Genomic DNA, 15,891 nt, shown 5'->3' with positions numbered 1-15,891 from the left:
GTATTTCATTGTGAAGGTCGGTGGGTGAGGAACTGTACTTTAGTGCATTGTGAATTTGGTTATATAAAACTGCCTTTTTAGTGTTTAGAGGGTGATGAGAAGCAAAATGTAAGTATTTACTGGTGTTTGTATTTTTCCTGAAATTTTTCATATTTAATTTTGTGCCTGTTATATAGATAGTGAGATTAAGGAAATTTATCTGATTGTTCTGTCCAATTTCAAGGGTGAATTTAAGTCTATCATGTACAGAGTTAAGTTTTACGAAGAGGTTATTAATAATGGATCTATTGCCTACTACAAGAATGTCGTCGGCATAGCGCATGTATAATTTTAGTTCAGGGGGAAAGGAGTGTAGAATTTGGCTTTCAATGGTGGCTAGGTAGATTTCGGACAATGGCTTACCAATGGGACTAGGGATTTCGGCCCCATTGTCCGAAATCTACCTAGCCGCCATTAGCTTTTGTTTTTTAAACTGTTTTTGCTTATGTTTGTTTTAATTTTCCATATATATTAACCAACACACTTACATTTAGTTGACATTTTATAATGAAAAGTTATAAAATGTCAATTAAATGTAGTAAAGCATTGGATTTTCACTATCAAGTCGAGAAACATTGTGACAGAATAAAATTCTTAATTTCATAATTCATTTCAATGAAAATAAACACACAAGGTATAGAGAGGAGAAGTTTACACATTGTGGACCCACAATGTATTTATTTTTTAACAGTATAGTTATTTATATTCAGATAAATACTATAATCTCTATTGTTTTCCTTTGTGGGCAAGAAACCTTCAATTATCCACTATCTTCTAAGGCAGTGTTTCCCAAATTGTGTTCCATGGAACACTAATATTCCGTGAAAAATCCTAATTAATAATTAAAAAAAAATAATAAAATAAAATAAAAAAATAAATTTTGCATGTTTTTAGTGTACACCACTTTTGTATCATTCTAATTTTTTTTTCCGGTTATTAATATACAGTACTGGCATCGACTAATCAAATAGACCATGGAACACTTTATTTTGGCAGGCTTTGCATAGAGAAGTATGCATAGATGTAATGACATCCACAAAAAAGTAGCAACGTAGTGATCTAATATGCCATTCACATGCGATTTAGCCTGGAGTAGATGGGTTGAGGGGGAAGCAAACCAATATCGTGCATCATTTGGGTGGATGAAATAAAGTTGCCTTCACCTGACATGTTCTTGCATGTAGTGCAGAAAACTAGTAAGCATAACTAAACTCGCTTCCTTGTATAAATATTTTTTTTATAATCATCAGTATTTCGAAATATTATCAAAATAAATGACCATGGATTTGTGGTTTAAAAAAAGGAACTTTAAAACGTGAAGCAAGTACTTCTAGTAGTGCAACTGTGGTCGATGAAAACGAAAACAATATTGTCACACTTCAAAGTGAGGATGAACAATCGCAGCCTTTTATTCCCCAAAAATTGGAAGTAAAAAAACAGGAACCAACTAATAAAAGACCAAAACAAAAGTATAATGACAGTTATTTGAATTTCAGCTTTACATGTGTTGGAAATAAAGATGCTCCTGATGCACAGTGAGTCGTATGTAATAAAATACTAGCAAACAGTTGTTTGGCTCCCGCTAAACTTGTGTTCCCTAAATATATAAGCATTCCGTAAATATATTGTGAGATGAAAAGTGTTCCATGACTAAAAAAGTTTGGGAAATGCTGTTCTGAGGAATAAATATTGTAATGAAACTGTCTAGGAAAAAATGTTTAAAAAAAGGGGAACAAAATAAAAAGGTGGTTTTTTTTTTATGTAAACCCCAAACACGAGAGGTATTAGAATCTATGGTACTTAGTACCGTGCTTGGGTTGGAGGTTGAGAAGATGAAAGAAGATATTTGTTGACATTGGACTTGAACTTCTGTAGACTAATTTTCAGGAAATATGTATGAAAGAAGGTTGTTCCAGAAAACGCCAGTTGAATGAATAAACGAGGAAGATGAAAAGTTGGTTCTGTGAGTTTGAAGTTGGACAGTAAATGGATGTTGGCTGGTGGCTGCATGTGTTCGGACTGCTTTGAAAGAGATAGTAGGAATTATAGAAGCCAATTCAGAAGAACAGTGCCCATGGAAGTATCTGTAGAAAAGGCATGCAGCAGAAACAGTACGTCTATGAGACAGCGAGTGGAGAGACTCTGTTAGAGATGAATCATTAATTAACCTAACTGCCCTCTTCTGAATGGAATCAAGAAGCCTGAGAGAGGTTTTGGGGGCACCACCCCAGATGAGGGAACAATATTCCATGGTAGGGCGGATTTGCGATTTATACAGGTGTCACAGATAATCAAATGGACAGTTTATCAAGGCACAGATAATCAAGATTCCACTGTTGTTGAAATCAAATAAAACTTGTGCACTTTACTGCATTCTATTTTTAATTATAATGACTCATTTATTTCCCACAGAAGATTGGAACTGAGTATTTGTCACTAAGGTGGGTGCTTATATTCTGCTAAAGTTGCTAATATCATTTTAAATTGTGTAGAATCATCTAAACAGGTTTAGTCACTATACATTTAAAAATCCAAGATACCCCAGAACAGCTGGTTCGAAACTTACTAGCCTCTCGTCACGTCTTCTCACCAGCACAAGTCTGTAATCCTTAGTGAGACTTGTTACCGCATAGGACAAATGCAGCCCATTTTTAGATCTAAAGTGATTATAAAGTGATACATAATAGTGATTGTTTGTTTAGATGAAAATTTTACTCAAACAAACCATTGGCTGTTCAACTAGACAAATACATTATTTGTGGTGTCACATTCACTGATAGAAACATATGCCAGTAAGCTGCAAAGCAGCTGTCCTGTCAGTGTCTTAAAAGATAAAATTTACCTAATTATGATGCTAGGCAATTTAAAAAGGTAGTAGGAACTTTGAACCATGAATAAGCATTTGTCTCTAAAGTTGAAAATTAGTCCAAACCTTGATGCTAAGTACTTGGACTTCAGAACAGAATGATTCCCATGTTTTAAAATCTGTGCTGAAAAGCATTATGAATTTTATTTGAATTAAGTTTCCCCTGTAATCAAGTGATAGTCGTCTTCTAAATCCAAAATGTAACCAATTTTATTATACTAATCAGACTAGTTCTAATTATATCAATTTTCATATCATATAAATAAATCAATTAAATATTTCATGCAGTAAAGTATATTATTATTTTATTTTATTTTTTTTAACTTAGTAGTATTTTCATATGATGCTCTTCTCAAATTTAATTAAGTAGTATTGTAATATTTCTATTGTCAAAAGTTTTACTAAATTTTCATGGTTTTAAAATAATGAGGTTTGTAGTAATGAAGTCCACCAAAAGTGTTAAAACTTTGCCTGTTTTTGAATACATAATCTAACAAGAATAAGAAATAATAACTAAAATAAAATAAAACAGTAAAAATAAAAACAATAATAAAAGCCTTGTAAAGCAATAATAAGAATAATACCTATTTTATTTTGTTTTATTTTTATTTATTTATGAGATAAACTTAGAAAAAAGAAACAACATAATTGAATTACGATTAATTTAATTAATTATATAATTAATATATAAGTATCTGTATTTGTAAAATAATAAGAGATGTTTACCTCAATATAATACATGGAACACTTCCATATGATACTCTCCAGCAATTAAAACGAAAAAAATTGCAAATCTTACATTACAGTAAAAAATCACAAATATTACATTACAGTTATTATTTTACAAATATTGATATCAACGTAGAACATATTGAGCATTACAGCTCTGGTTCATACTGTCAAATAAGTATCTATATATATAAAACAGTTAGGTATGCTGCCCAAATTTTCCCACTACTAATTGTTGCCAGCACCCGTTCACGCAGTTCATCTTGCATGACCACCATACTCGGCATTCTTTATTAATTTTTGTACTAACGTTTTTTGACTGAAGAAAGGCAACCCATGCCTGAAAACTATCGATGTATGTTTATTTTATCTGTCTTCAATTTTTATAAAGCAGTCTAAGTTTTAAGAAGTGTAAAAATGGCTGAATAGTGTATAAGAACTTTGAGAAAATGTAGAAGAAATGCCAATGCTAGTGAAACATTAGAGGAGAGATCTAATAGACTGAGACCGAAACGAGACTCTACGACTACAAAGACAGACAGAAAACATTAAAGAAAGAGAAGAAGCAAGATTGGAAATGAGAAGATGGGCGAAACTCCGTAGGACTGATCAAATCGAAGTACTGGATGCGAATAATCAACAAGCTGTAATTAATGCAGAAGAGCATGACACAGAAAATATGTGTTACAACTGTGAGTATTGCAATGCAAGATATTGGGGACATGAGTTAAACACATCGAATAAATACACTAAATGCTTACATGATGGGAAGGTTTCACTGGACCCACTGTCTGAGACATATACTCTGTTACGAGAGCTGCTTACAGGGATACATGAAGCAAATAACTACAGAGAATACAGCAATACATCGCTTAGCACGGCTTCAAACAGCACGGGTTTCACTATAACACAGTTTTCAATTAAGTGTAAGTGGAAAATTTACTGTACACATTAAAACTCATTCAATTTCCTATACACTTACTCTACATATAGCCGACTGAGCTAGCCAGGTGGGTCAAGTGCCTGCTTGGCAACCCAAAGGTCGTGGGTTCGAATCCTGCCTCGGGCTTGGATCAGAGTAAAAAAATGCAAAAAAACTTTGGGAAGTGCATTATGGCCACAGAAGCCGATGCCCGAACAACTAACAAAAAAAAAAAAAAACTCTACATATATGCTCTGTTGTCATAGCCTAGGTAAACGTACATATATGCTGCGGGGTCAACTATATTGTCTCACATGTGCATATATGCCAATAACTCCCCTCAGGCAGTCAGCGGCAACATGCAACGGTATTCTTAATTCCATTATGGCGAGACAACGTGATAACTTTTCAAACTTTTCATTTCACAATTTATTTTTTACCCCTTTAAATACGATCGAAAATATATCTGTATCTTGGCTAGAAATCACTGTCAACGACATGCCTTCTGTTTGGCAACATGTTTTGCCCCATTTGGCAGATGATCCCACTTGTTTTGAATCGCAAGTTCAAACAACTGTCAAAGAATTTTCAACAAAGAATTGGAGAAAGTTTTTCGGGAGATTTACATGGCCTGCGAGGCGATTATGAATGGAGATCCGAACGTTGAACCTAGCATCAAGGTACCGCAAATTTTACAAGGTGGGATTCCATGCTACAAAGACTTGTATGCTAAGAAAAAGAAGAGACGACTTCATTATTGAAATACCTAAATAAACAATAAAGCTTTTTTCTCATCTCTCATGCTGTTACCTTTTCATTAATTAAATTTTTGCAATATATATTTTTTTCAAATCCTTTTAATTGGCTATCAAGTGCAAATTGTTTATAGGTTTATTATAATTTGTTTGTAGACTGTTTCTCTGATATGCATTCAATTAAAACCCATTATAATTATACCTCAATCAGCACGGTTTCACATAACACGGAATAGTTTCGATACCAATTATCAGTGCTATGCGGGGTATTGCTGTATATACAAGAGTACAACTCAGCGATGGCATTCGCATCAGTGGGTGCAGAGATTGAATGACTGCCTAGAATACATGGCCATATTTACCATTTACTCTCAACGCTATATCCAAATGAGGCAAATAAGCCAGGATATGGACAACTTTATATTTTTGATTCTGCTGAAGCAACGACAAAACGGCTTGAAAAACAATCAAACCAAGGGTATATGGCCGAAGTAATACAACAATTGGACAAAATTCTGCTACAAGTTAACCAATTTGCTGAGTCATAAACAACTGCATCAAATAACCCAGGCCAATCCAACAACGAATATGCACATGGTATTTGTAGAAAACCTGGACTCAGATAAGAGATGATATAATGCACCTACATCCAAAACAGAAGTTGCTGCAATATTTGTTGGAGAAGACAGGGAAACACCTGCAAATAGAGACATATGCATATATCCCACATGTGATTGCTGTAGAATTATATCACTGCTAAACCAGAATGGTGAAGACTGAAGGATCCAGATTAAACTATTTATGCCATAATGGCTAAAGGCAAATTTCTGCACATCTATTCTACAACTGACTTTCCTCAATTTGAAACTATGCAGCCTCAGGTTCGTAATCTGAGCAAGCGGAAGAATCCCATCAGCATTCAGCTTCTTCAACCTGTTCAAGGGCTTATACACAGTCAGATCACCTTGCAGGTGCCTAGTTTCCAGGCACTACATTTGCAGAACTTAAAGCCTTTCTTGGTAAGAGCACCCCTTTGCACCCCTCACCAATCTTGTTGCCCTTGTTTGTGCTCATTCTAGCAACTCTACATCCTTCCTAAAAGGCATGCCTCCGTAGCCAGGTGGGAAGGAGCAGCAGTGCATAGCACACGCTTCTTGATTAGACCGGGGTTCGAGCCCGTCACCACCAAATACGGTGGATGTGGAAAGGTCGGGGAATGACCACTGCATATTCCCAGAGCAATGTGGCCTTGGTTGCTAATGCTCCTAAAAACCAAATAACAAACAAACAATAACAAATCCTTCCTAAAATGAGGCCTCCAGACCTACTCAAGGTGTGGCCTGACCATTACCTTGTATAACGCTGTAATCACCTCCTTGTCCCTGCTAGCAAAATTCCCATATATTATTGACAAGACTCCATGACCTGCTCTGGCAGCCCATCTGCACTGCTCAGCAAACTTCATATCTGACTGCACAATTACCCCCAGGTCTTTATCATTCTCCACTTCCCTGAGTGTAGTACTACAAAGTTCGTACGTTTCTCTTGGGTTACTGCTACTGATATGCAGTACTTTGATTTTTCAATGTTAAACTTCATTTTCCACTTCTCAGCCCATTTGCCCAATTTATCTAGATCCTTTTGCAATAGCATACTGTCTTTACTGCTGTTAACAACCCTGCCAGCCTTTGTATCATCCAAACTTGGACATTAAGCCAGATAACCTTCATCAATATCATTGATGAATACACAAAACAACAATTGACCCAACATTTAACCATGGGGAACTCCACTAATAACATTTGTCCATGAAGAGCAGTGTCTATTGATAACACTCTTTGTCGACTCCCACTCAACTATCCCTTTATATTCCCTTTATCCATTGCAGCAACCTTCCCTTAATGTCATTCTGCTCCAATTTGTACAGCAGTCTGCCATGTGGAACAGTATCAATAGCTTTCCTAAAATCCAAGTATATGATATCAAAATTATTTTTTGCATCCAGTTCTTTTGTGACCACCTCATGGTATTCAATCGAATTGGTCAGACAAGATCTCCCTTTAACAAACCCATGCTGTTTGTTAACTATTACTGCAGTTTTGTCTAGATGATCCTGAAATGCTTTTTTAACGAGTGACTCCATTATTTTCCCGGAATACAAGTTAAACTAACAGGTCTATAATTACTTGGGTCACCTTTTGAACCCCCTTTGTGAATTGAGGATACATATGCACACCTCCAGTCCATGAGGATCTCCCCTGTGTCCAAGGAAGCCCTCATAATTGTGGCAAAGGGTTTACTTACTCCCTTTGCTCCTTTGCTTTTTTTTTATTAATTCCTTTAATATAACTGGATAGATCCCATCCACCCTAGATGCCTTCCTTATGCTTATTTTCAATAATTTCTCCTCCACTTACTGTCAGTTATTACAAAATCTCTTATCTCCCTATTAGAATTTGATAAACTTTGTGGCATTCCCTTCCTTGAATAACTCCTCATATGTGAATATAGATGCAAAATACTCATTCAGTTTATCAGCTACCTGAGCATGATCATCAATAGTCGAACCATCTATGTTAAGTGGACCAATCTGATTCATCCCTTTCCTTCTAGAGTTTACATATATTAAAAAACTCTTTGCTGTTTTTCTTTGCATCCTTTATGCCAAAGATTTCTCATAATCTGCTTTCGCCTGCCTAACCTCCCTTGTGACTTGATTACAGACTAGCTTATATCTGCCATAGGCTTCTATTGCCTGATAATTTATATGCATCCCATGGATTTCTCTTCTCTGCCATGAGCCTCATTAATTCATCTGACATCCATTTAGGCCTAAACCCTGAACAGTATTTCTTAGTTGATATGAAAAGCCTTATAGCCTCCTAGATTAAGTCTTTGAAGGCTTCCCATCTAGAATTCACTTTGGTTGTATTTGTTTAAATACAATTTGGTAACATCATCAGTTGATTCCACTGTATAGAATTTAAAAACTGTCTGAGACTATTGTAGTCACTTTTACAAGTTGTTCATTATGCTCATGAGTCATTAGGCCTATAACACACACCTACTCTCATTTTTCCTTTCCCGGTGCTTATGTCACACCACACTGACTCAGTATTGTATTGTCCACCAATATCAGTTGGATGCACTTCCTTAGATTTTTTTGTGTTTCTTAACTAACACTATAAGCCCTCCTCCCTTCCTGACCTGTCTATCCTTTCTGTACACATTGTACACTCGAAATTGCAATTCTGCACTGCTTATAGCTGTTTGGCACCACGTCTCTGATATCCCAACAATATCCTCCTTTGATGTCTTGACCAGCACTTCAAACTCATCAAATTTATTAACTATACTTCTAGCATTGATATACATGCACTTGTTTCTACTCTTAGTTACCCTAACACAGCCTACGTATTTACTTGTTTCACAATGACTCCCAGCAGTCCTGGAAATCACCAGCACATTGCTTTCCAGGCTGCTGCTCATTCCAATAGAAGCAGTGCAAGAATCACTTTTCTCTCTGCCTTGCAGCCACAGCAGTTCACACACTAAAATTTAATCTTTTAGTGTGTGAACCCCCCCCCCCCCCAATTTGCAGTATTCCAACCCACCTAACACTGCCTCCATATCATCAGCAAATATTCTTTCACCCTTTCTATTTAAGTGTACCCCATCCCTGTAGAATCAGTCTCTCCTGTTAACAAGCACAGACCACACTGAAAACAATTCTACCCTTTGAGCCTTAAACTATCTCTCCAGGGCCGAATTGATTGACATGGCTCTCATCATATACTCCCTTCTATCGTGTCTGGGCAGAATTGGAGACACTTTCAAATTTAACTCTAACTCATGACTTTTTTTCAACATTGACCTGTACTTGTTAATTTGCCTAATTTCTTGACACTCTAGGCACCTAGCACACAAAGATACCCTCCTTCACTAGATCATGTCCTGTTCCAGAAAGATCCGCAACCATTTCACACTTCGCACATTTTTTGAGACTGTGATGCATTGGAGAATTGTCCCCTTCATTTCTCTCCCAAGCCACAGCACTCCTGCTAATCTGTGCTTGTTGCTTCACAGCTCTAGTCTGGGTCATGATTTCTGTTTAAATACAATTTACAATTTAATTAACAGTGAAATTTAATAAGATTAATACATTTTATTGATTAATTTATAATACTATACTAAGCTAACAGATTCCTAATACAATGCTACATATTCGTTATCTAGTTTTTTGTTATACCGTACATTATCAGTTAGAGATATATGTTACGCTATTTCATATTGATCTAGTATACTACAACGATGGCAGCAAGTTCAACAATATTAGCGCCAACACCAGTACGAGTGCCGAGTCATAACTTTCAAAAATCACTAATTAAATTTAAAAAATAAGCAAACAAACATTACTAAGTCTATTTAATATCTTTATAGAACACAATATACTATGTTAATTAATGAAGAATATGGTAAAAATATCAAAACTACTTATCCAATTTCAGCAGCCGAAAATCCGCCATCTGTTCACCAAGAGTTGCCATGATATTGCACTACCTCGAATAAGTAACGCTTGACCAATGGAGAAAACTATTGTTACTTATTCTCATTAGATACCAATACCCAGATGGCACTGTTTGGGTGGTGGTGTCCACTGAGAATAAGTAAGAATAGTCTTCTCCATTGGTGAAGCGTTACTTATTCAAGGTAGTGCAATATTATGGCAACTTGTGAAGGTATTCACAATATGAGATGCACCTAAAACAGTGCCATTCACAGCTCTTTTAGAGTTTGCTGCGTACTAACATGATGCTATTGCACAAACTTGTATGTCATTTGAACTTTTATGCAGGCTTAAGCCTTAAAAGCGTTTTAGTTCTTCTATATATATATATTTAATGCATATATACCATTAAAAATACTTCATGAGGTGGATTCCAAATTGAATGAATAATGAAGTTGCCAGGTTATTTGAGCAGAAAAAGACAGCATGGAAAAGTTACGGAGCAATAAAAAGTACTGAAGCTTATAACAGCTACAGATTGATCTGTAATAATTGTGTGTGTGTGTGTGTGTGTGTGTGTGTGTGTGTGTGTGTGTGTGTGTGTGTGTGTGTGTGTGTTTAACGGCGCATAAGCTGCTGTGGCTATAATGTGCCTAATCTGTAATAGTATCACAAAAAAGGAAAGGTTAGGCTGGCAAAGAATGGACGTGGGATAGTATTAGATACACCAGCTGATGTTGCAGATGAACTCAACAGTTACTTTGCATTGATATTTACAGAAGAAAAACCCCTTATTTCAATGAGAAGTTATGGGAGTGAAGTTGACAAAAAATGTAATTAATGATGTTGAAATTTCACATATTTATTTAAAGATAAAACGTTTGAGCTTACAGGCAGGAAAGGCTCCTTGGATTGATGGCATATACCCTATAGTTTTAAGGGAAGTGGCAAGTGAGTGTATTGAACCATTAAGGCTAATTATGAGAGCATTACTGGACTCAGAAGAGATTCCATTAGATTGGAAAAGTGCCAATGTATTGCCAATACATAAAGGTAGTTCTAAGAATATAGTGGAAAATTACTGACCAGTCAGTCTAACTTCAGTAGTAGAGAAAATCATGGAGGCAATGATCTAGGATGAAATTCAGGATCATTTAGATAGAAATGGAATTCTGAACTATACACAGCATGGTTTGTAAAGGGAAAATCATGTTTAACTAATCTGGTTAGCCATTTTGACAGGGTCACTCATGAGCTGAATTTAAGAATAATTTCAATATTGTTTATTTAGATTTCAGTGAAGCATTTGACTCAGTCCCACATGAGCAATTACTTTATAAGCTGGAATAGGTTGGAATCACAGGTAAAATCCTTAGATGGATAGCAGGATGACTTCAGGGCAGGAGGCAGAGGATTGTGATAAATGGTTATTCCGCAGATTGAGTAATGTAAGAAGTGGGGTTCCTCAAGAGGATCGATATTGGGACCACTGTTGTTTTTGATTTTCTTAAATGACTTCGATGAAGGGATAGAGGGCATGATGTTTAAATTTATAGATGATATTAACATCAGAAGAGTAGTTAATGATCGCCACCAAGCAGCGTGACCTAGATAGACTTCAGGGATGGTCAGAGAAGTGGCAGCAATGTTTTAATTCAGCAAAATGCACGGTCTTACATCTGGGGAACAGCAACCCCAAAATAATTTATTCAATTGGTTTGTTATTTGGTTTTTTTTTTTTTTTTTTTTTTTTAGGAGCATTAGCAACTAAGGCCATATTGCTCCGGGATATGCGGTGGTCATTCCCTGACCTTTCCGCACTTCCGTATTTGGTGGTGACGAGCTCGAACCCCGGTCTAATCAAGAAGCATGTGCTACGCACTGCTGCTCCTTCGCACCTGGCTATGGAGGCGCCTATTCAATTGGTGGCATTGAACTAAAGTCAGTAGTGGAAGAAAGAGACTTAGTAGTTACAATGCGGTCAGACATGAAGTTCTCCAAGTGTTGTAGACAGGTTGCAAGAAAGGCCCATGGTGTCCTATCAATGATTTATCGAACATTTGCTAGTAGAGATAACGACACCATAATCCCATTATAGAAGGGTAGACCACACTTGTAGTACTATGTTCAAGTATGGAGACAGCACCTAAAAAAAAGACATTCCAGACATGGGTAAATTGCCTGATGAGATTAGAAAAAGGTGTCCATATTTCCAAATTCATTTAGGATCCACACTTTCATCCTCTTTGCCAAGAGGAGAGAGTACTGCTGTAGGAATCAATTTTTAGTGTTATACATTTTCACCATCATGTAAAGTCCATTATAGAATAACTGCCTCCAACTGTAAACAGCACCTGTATGTTGATGACTTTAGCATATTTTCTGTCATGCAACATGAGGGTTATTGAAAGACAATTGCAACAAGCCATTGGATGCTGTAACTCCCAGGCACTGGCTATTGATTCAGATTATCACCGCAAAAGACTGTTTATGTATATTTTTGTTGTATTGAAGTAAGCGTAATCTTCTTCCTGAACCTGAATTGAGACTTGGATAAAATGCTATTCCAGTAGTGCCGGAATAGACACAAAATTCTTGGGACTTGTATTTGATAAAAAGTTGACCTTTCTCAAACGTATCCATCAACTCCTTATAAATTGCACGAGAAGCATAAATATTTTCCGTGCTCTCTTTTCTACTTCTTGGGGTGCAAACTGATGTGCCATACTGTGCATGTATCGTAAACTTGTGCAATCTAAACAACTACATTGTGGCCCAGATATATGCATCAGCCAGAAATAGTGTACTTTTTTGAAAATGAGCATTTATATAGGCAAGCGTTTCTAATAGAAACCTGTCTCATCTGTGTTATAGATTTGATCAGGCTGAAAATTTTCTTCCTCTGCATATTTCTGAAATTCTAAACCAAAATGCATCAGCTGCTGCAACACAAGCACACTATTTCCCTTGCAAAGAAAGTTAGTTCGAAAGTTAGAAAGAAAGTTCATGGATACTATGTTGTAAAACAGAACCCAATCGAGAAAATAGCCAGGGTTTACTTCGCTTAATTGGGACAACATGCCATTTAATCGGGGCAGGAGACTGCAGCACTGAAGATTACCCTACGATTGTCTCCGACCATACCACGTAGTTCAGTCGCATTTCTGGAGGTCACAACCATAAAACAATAAAAAGAATTAGCAGTCACCTGTTTATTGAGCTTTTCTGTTAGTGAAAACTATCATAAACTGATAGTAAACTCGATCTTATTGAATTTGCCATAATACCGACAGCTGGAATTCTGTGGGTTATTATGGTGAAATGTTTTTTTTTTTTTTTTTGTAGTTGTTGGCGCATCGGCTTCTGTGGCCATAATGCACCTCCCAAGGTTTTTGCAGTACTTTGATCCAAACCCGAGGCAGGATTCGAACCCTCGACCTTTTGGGTTGCTAGGTAGGCACTTTACCCACCCGGCTAGCCCGGTCGGCTTGGTGAAATGTGTTTACACTTCCATGGAATCTTCAATCATATAAAAAAAAATAATTTTCAGAATGTTCTCTTCATTCATATTTTTAAAGCTTCGTAACTAGTTACTCCGTTCTCACTTGCGCGTATCATGTTACTTGCAATTTGTGTGTGCCGTGTTTTTTGTTATTGATTGCTTATCTTTTTACTGTTTTAAATTTTAACCCCCACCCACAAATGTAGGGTGAACAGAAATGTCATCTAGTTTAGTTAGTATGTACATATTACAATATGTATTAATTATTCCGATTATCACGTATATTCTTCCAAATTTCATGTATCATTTAATTTTTTAATTGGTAAGGTAATAAAGGGTAAATTTGTGCTTAATATATCTTTACTTTTATAGCCTGTGGATAATATTTGTCCTATTTTCGCTAATTAAAATCGCTGTTTAATAGAATTAAAATTCAATTCACAAATGTGATCACAATGACTGGCGCTTACTACACATCGTATAGTGAACGGTACTTTACTATGGTGAGTCCATCGTAATGTGATTTGATTGTTCAGTGAACCAATTGTAAAGTGGGGGTCCATTGTATTTTTAACTATTTACATGAAACTTCGGATAATTGGGGCAGCCGCTTAATCGGGCCAAAATGCACTAGTCCCGATGTGTCCCAAATAACCGGAATCGACTGTACCCAGTAAATTAAAGAAAGAATCCTGCATGGATAATATAATCTGCAAACCAAATAATCTGGTCCTGGATAACAGAGATTACACTCTATCTCTTAAAGTAAATTCTCAGATTGCCTATTATTAATATCTTTAGTTCCAGTGTGTATGACAGTATCACCTTTTGTGCCATTAAAAGATGATAACTGGTCTACATCATTAACTTTTGCCTCTGGCAGACCTTCATCCTTTTTTTTTATAAATCTCTATACACAAGTGGATATACAAACACACTGCTTGACTATTAGCATTAGTAGAGGCATACAATGCAAGAAAGCACAGGTCACTGTTGAAAAAAAGCCGTGAATTAGGGTTGAATTTGAAAGTGTCTGCAATTCTGCCCAGACACGATAGGAGGGAGTATATGATGAGAGCCTTGTCGATCAATTCGGCCCTGGAGGGATTGTGCAAGGCTCAAGGGGTAGAATTTTTTTCAGCCTGGACTGTACTTGTTAACTGGAGAGATTGCTTCTACAGGGATGGGATACACTTAAATAGAAAGGGTGCAAGAATTTTTGCTGATGCTGTCGAGGCAGTGTTAGGTGGGTCGGAAAACTGCTAGCTGGGGGGGATACAAGGACTAATAGATTAACAGTAGCCACTGGCAGAGGTGGAAGTGATTCTTGCACTGCTTCTATTGAAATGAGCAGAAGCCTGAAAAACAAGATGCAGAATATTTCAGAGACTGCTGGGAGTCATTGCGGTACAAGTAAACACATGGGTTGTGTTAGGGTAGCTAAGAATAGAAACAGGTGCATGTATACCTGCGTGTACACCAATGCTAGGAGTTTGGTAAATAAATTTGATGAATTTGAGGTATTGCTCAAACCATCAAAGGCAGATATTGTTGGGATATCAGAGACGTGGTGTCACACAGATATAAGTAATGCGGAACTGGAATTTGGGGAATACAATGTGTATAGAAAGGATAGACAGGACAGGAGGAAGGAGGGGTTATGCTATTAGTTAAGAAACACATAAAGTCCAAGGAAGTGAAGCCAGTCGACATCAATGGACAGGGCAGTGTCGAGTCAGTTTGGTGTGACATAAGCATAGGGAAATCAAAATTGAGAGTAGGAGTGTGCTATAGGCCTAATGACTCTGATGAGTATAATAAGATATTGTACAGGGAAATAAAGTGGGCCAGTAAATCAGAGAGTCTTATAATGGGGGATTTTAATTTCCCAGATATTGACTGGAATTTGTGGGTTAGTCACTCGCACACTAGCAAGGCTTTTGTGGATTTATTGGATGATTGTTTTCTACATCAGCATGTTCGTGAGGCAACAAGAGGGAGCAATACTCTTGATCTGATTATCAGTAGTGATTCTTCATGCATTAAGAATCTGCAGATAAATGAACCACTAGGTGGCAGTGATCACAGTGTGTTGAAGTGGGATTTACTTAAGGAGGTAACTACCATCAGAGGTAAAGGGAAGGGTTTTTGTTTTCGTAAAGGCGACTATGATGGTCTGAGACAGTATTTAAATTCTATACATTGGGACCAACTGATGATGTTACCAACAGCAAACTCAACAACAAGTACTACATATGGGAAACAGTAACCCCAGAGCAACGTATCAACTCTGCGGTACTACATATTCTCCTTTTCATTCTCCACAGTTGTGGAGAATGAAAAGGACCTGGGGGTAATTGTGCAGGCAGATATGAAGTTCTCTGAGCAGTGCAGACGAGCTGCAAGAGTAGCTCATGGTGTCTTGTCAATGATATATACAGGAATTTTTTTAGCAGGGATTAGGAGGTGATTATTCCCTTGTATAAGGCAATGGTTAGGCCACATCTTGAGTACTGTATACAGGTCTGGAGGCCTCATTTCAAGAAGGATGTAGAGCTGCTGGAACGGGTA

General features: G+C 36.8%; 1 protein-coding gene across 3 annotated transcripts in view; it reads left to right on the top strand.

The window, feature by feature from the left end:
* Nipped-B (Nipped-B cohesin loading factor) overlaps positions 1–15,891 on the top strand; it is a 121,857-nt gene that overhangs the window by 67,866 nt on the left and 38,100 nt on the right. The gene's annotated exons all lie outside the window — the stretch shown is intronic.

This window comes from Mastigoproctus giganteus, chromosome 8 (genome assembly GCF_048544385.1).
Source record: "Mastigoproctus giganteus isolate SK-2022 chromosome 8, ASM4854438v1, whole genome shotgun sequence".
Taxonomy (NCBI): Eukaryota; Metazoa; Arthropoda; class Arachnida; order Uropygi; family Thelyphonidae; genus Mastigoproctus; species Mastigoproctus giganteus.
The sequence above is the reverse complement of the archived record's forward strand: the minus strand, read 5'-3'. Positions and strand labels throughout refer to the sequence as shown.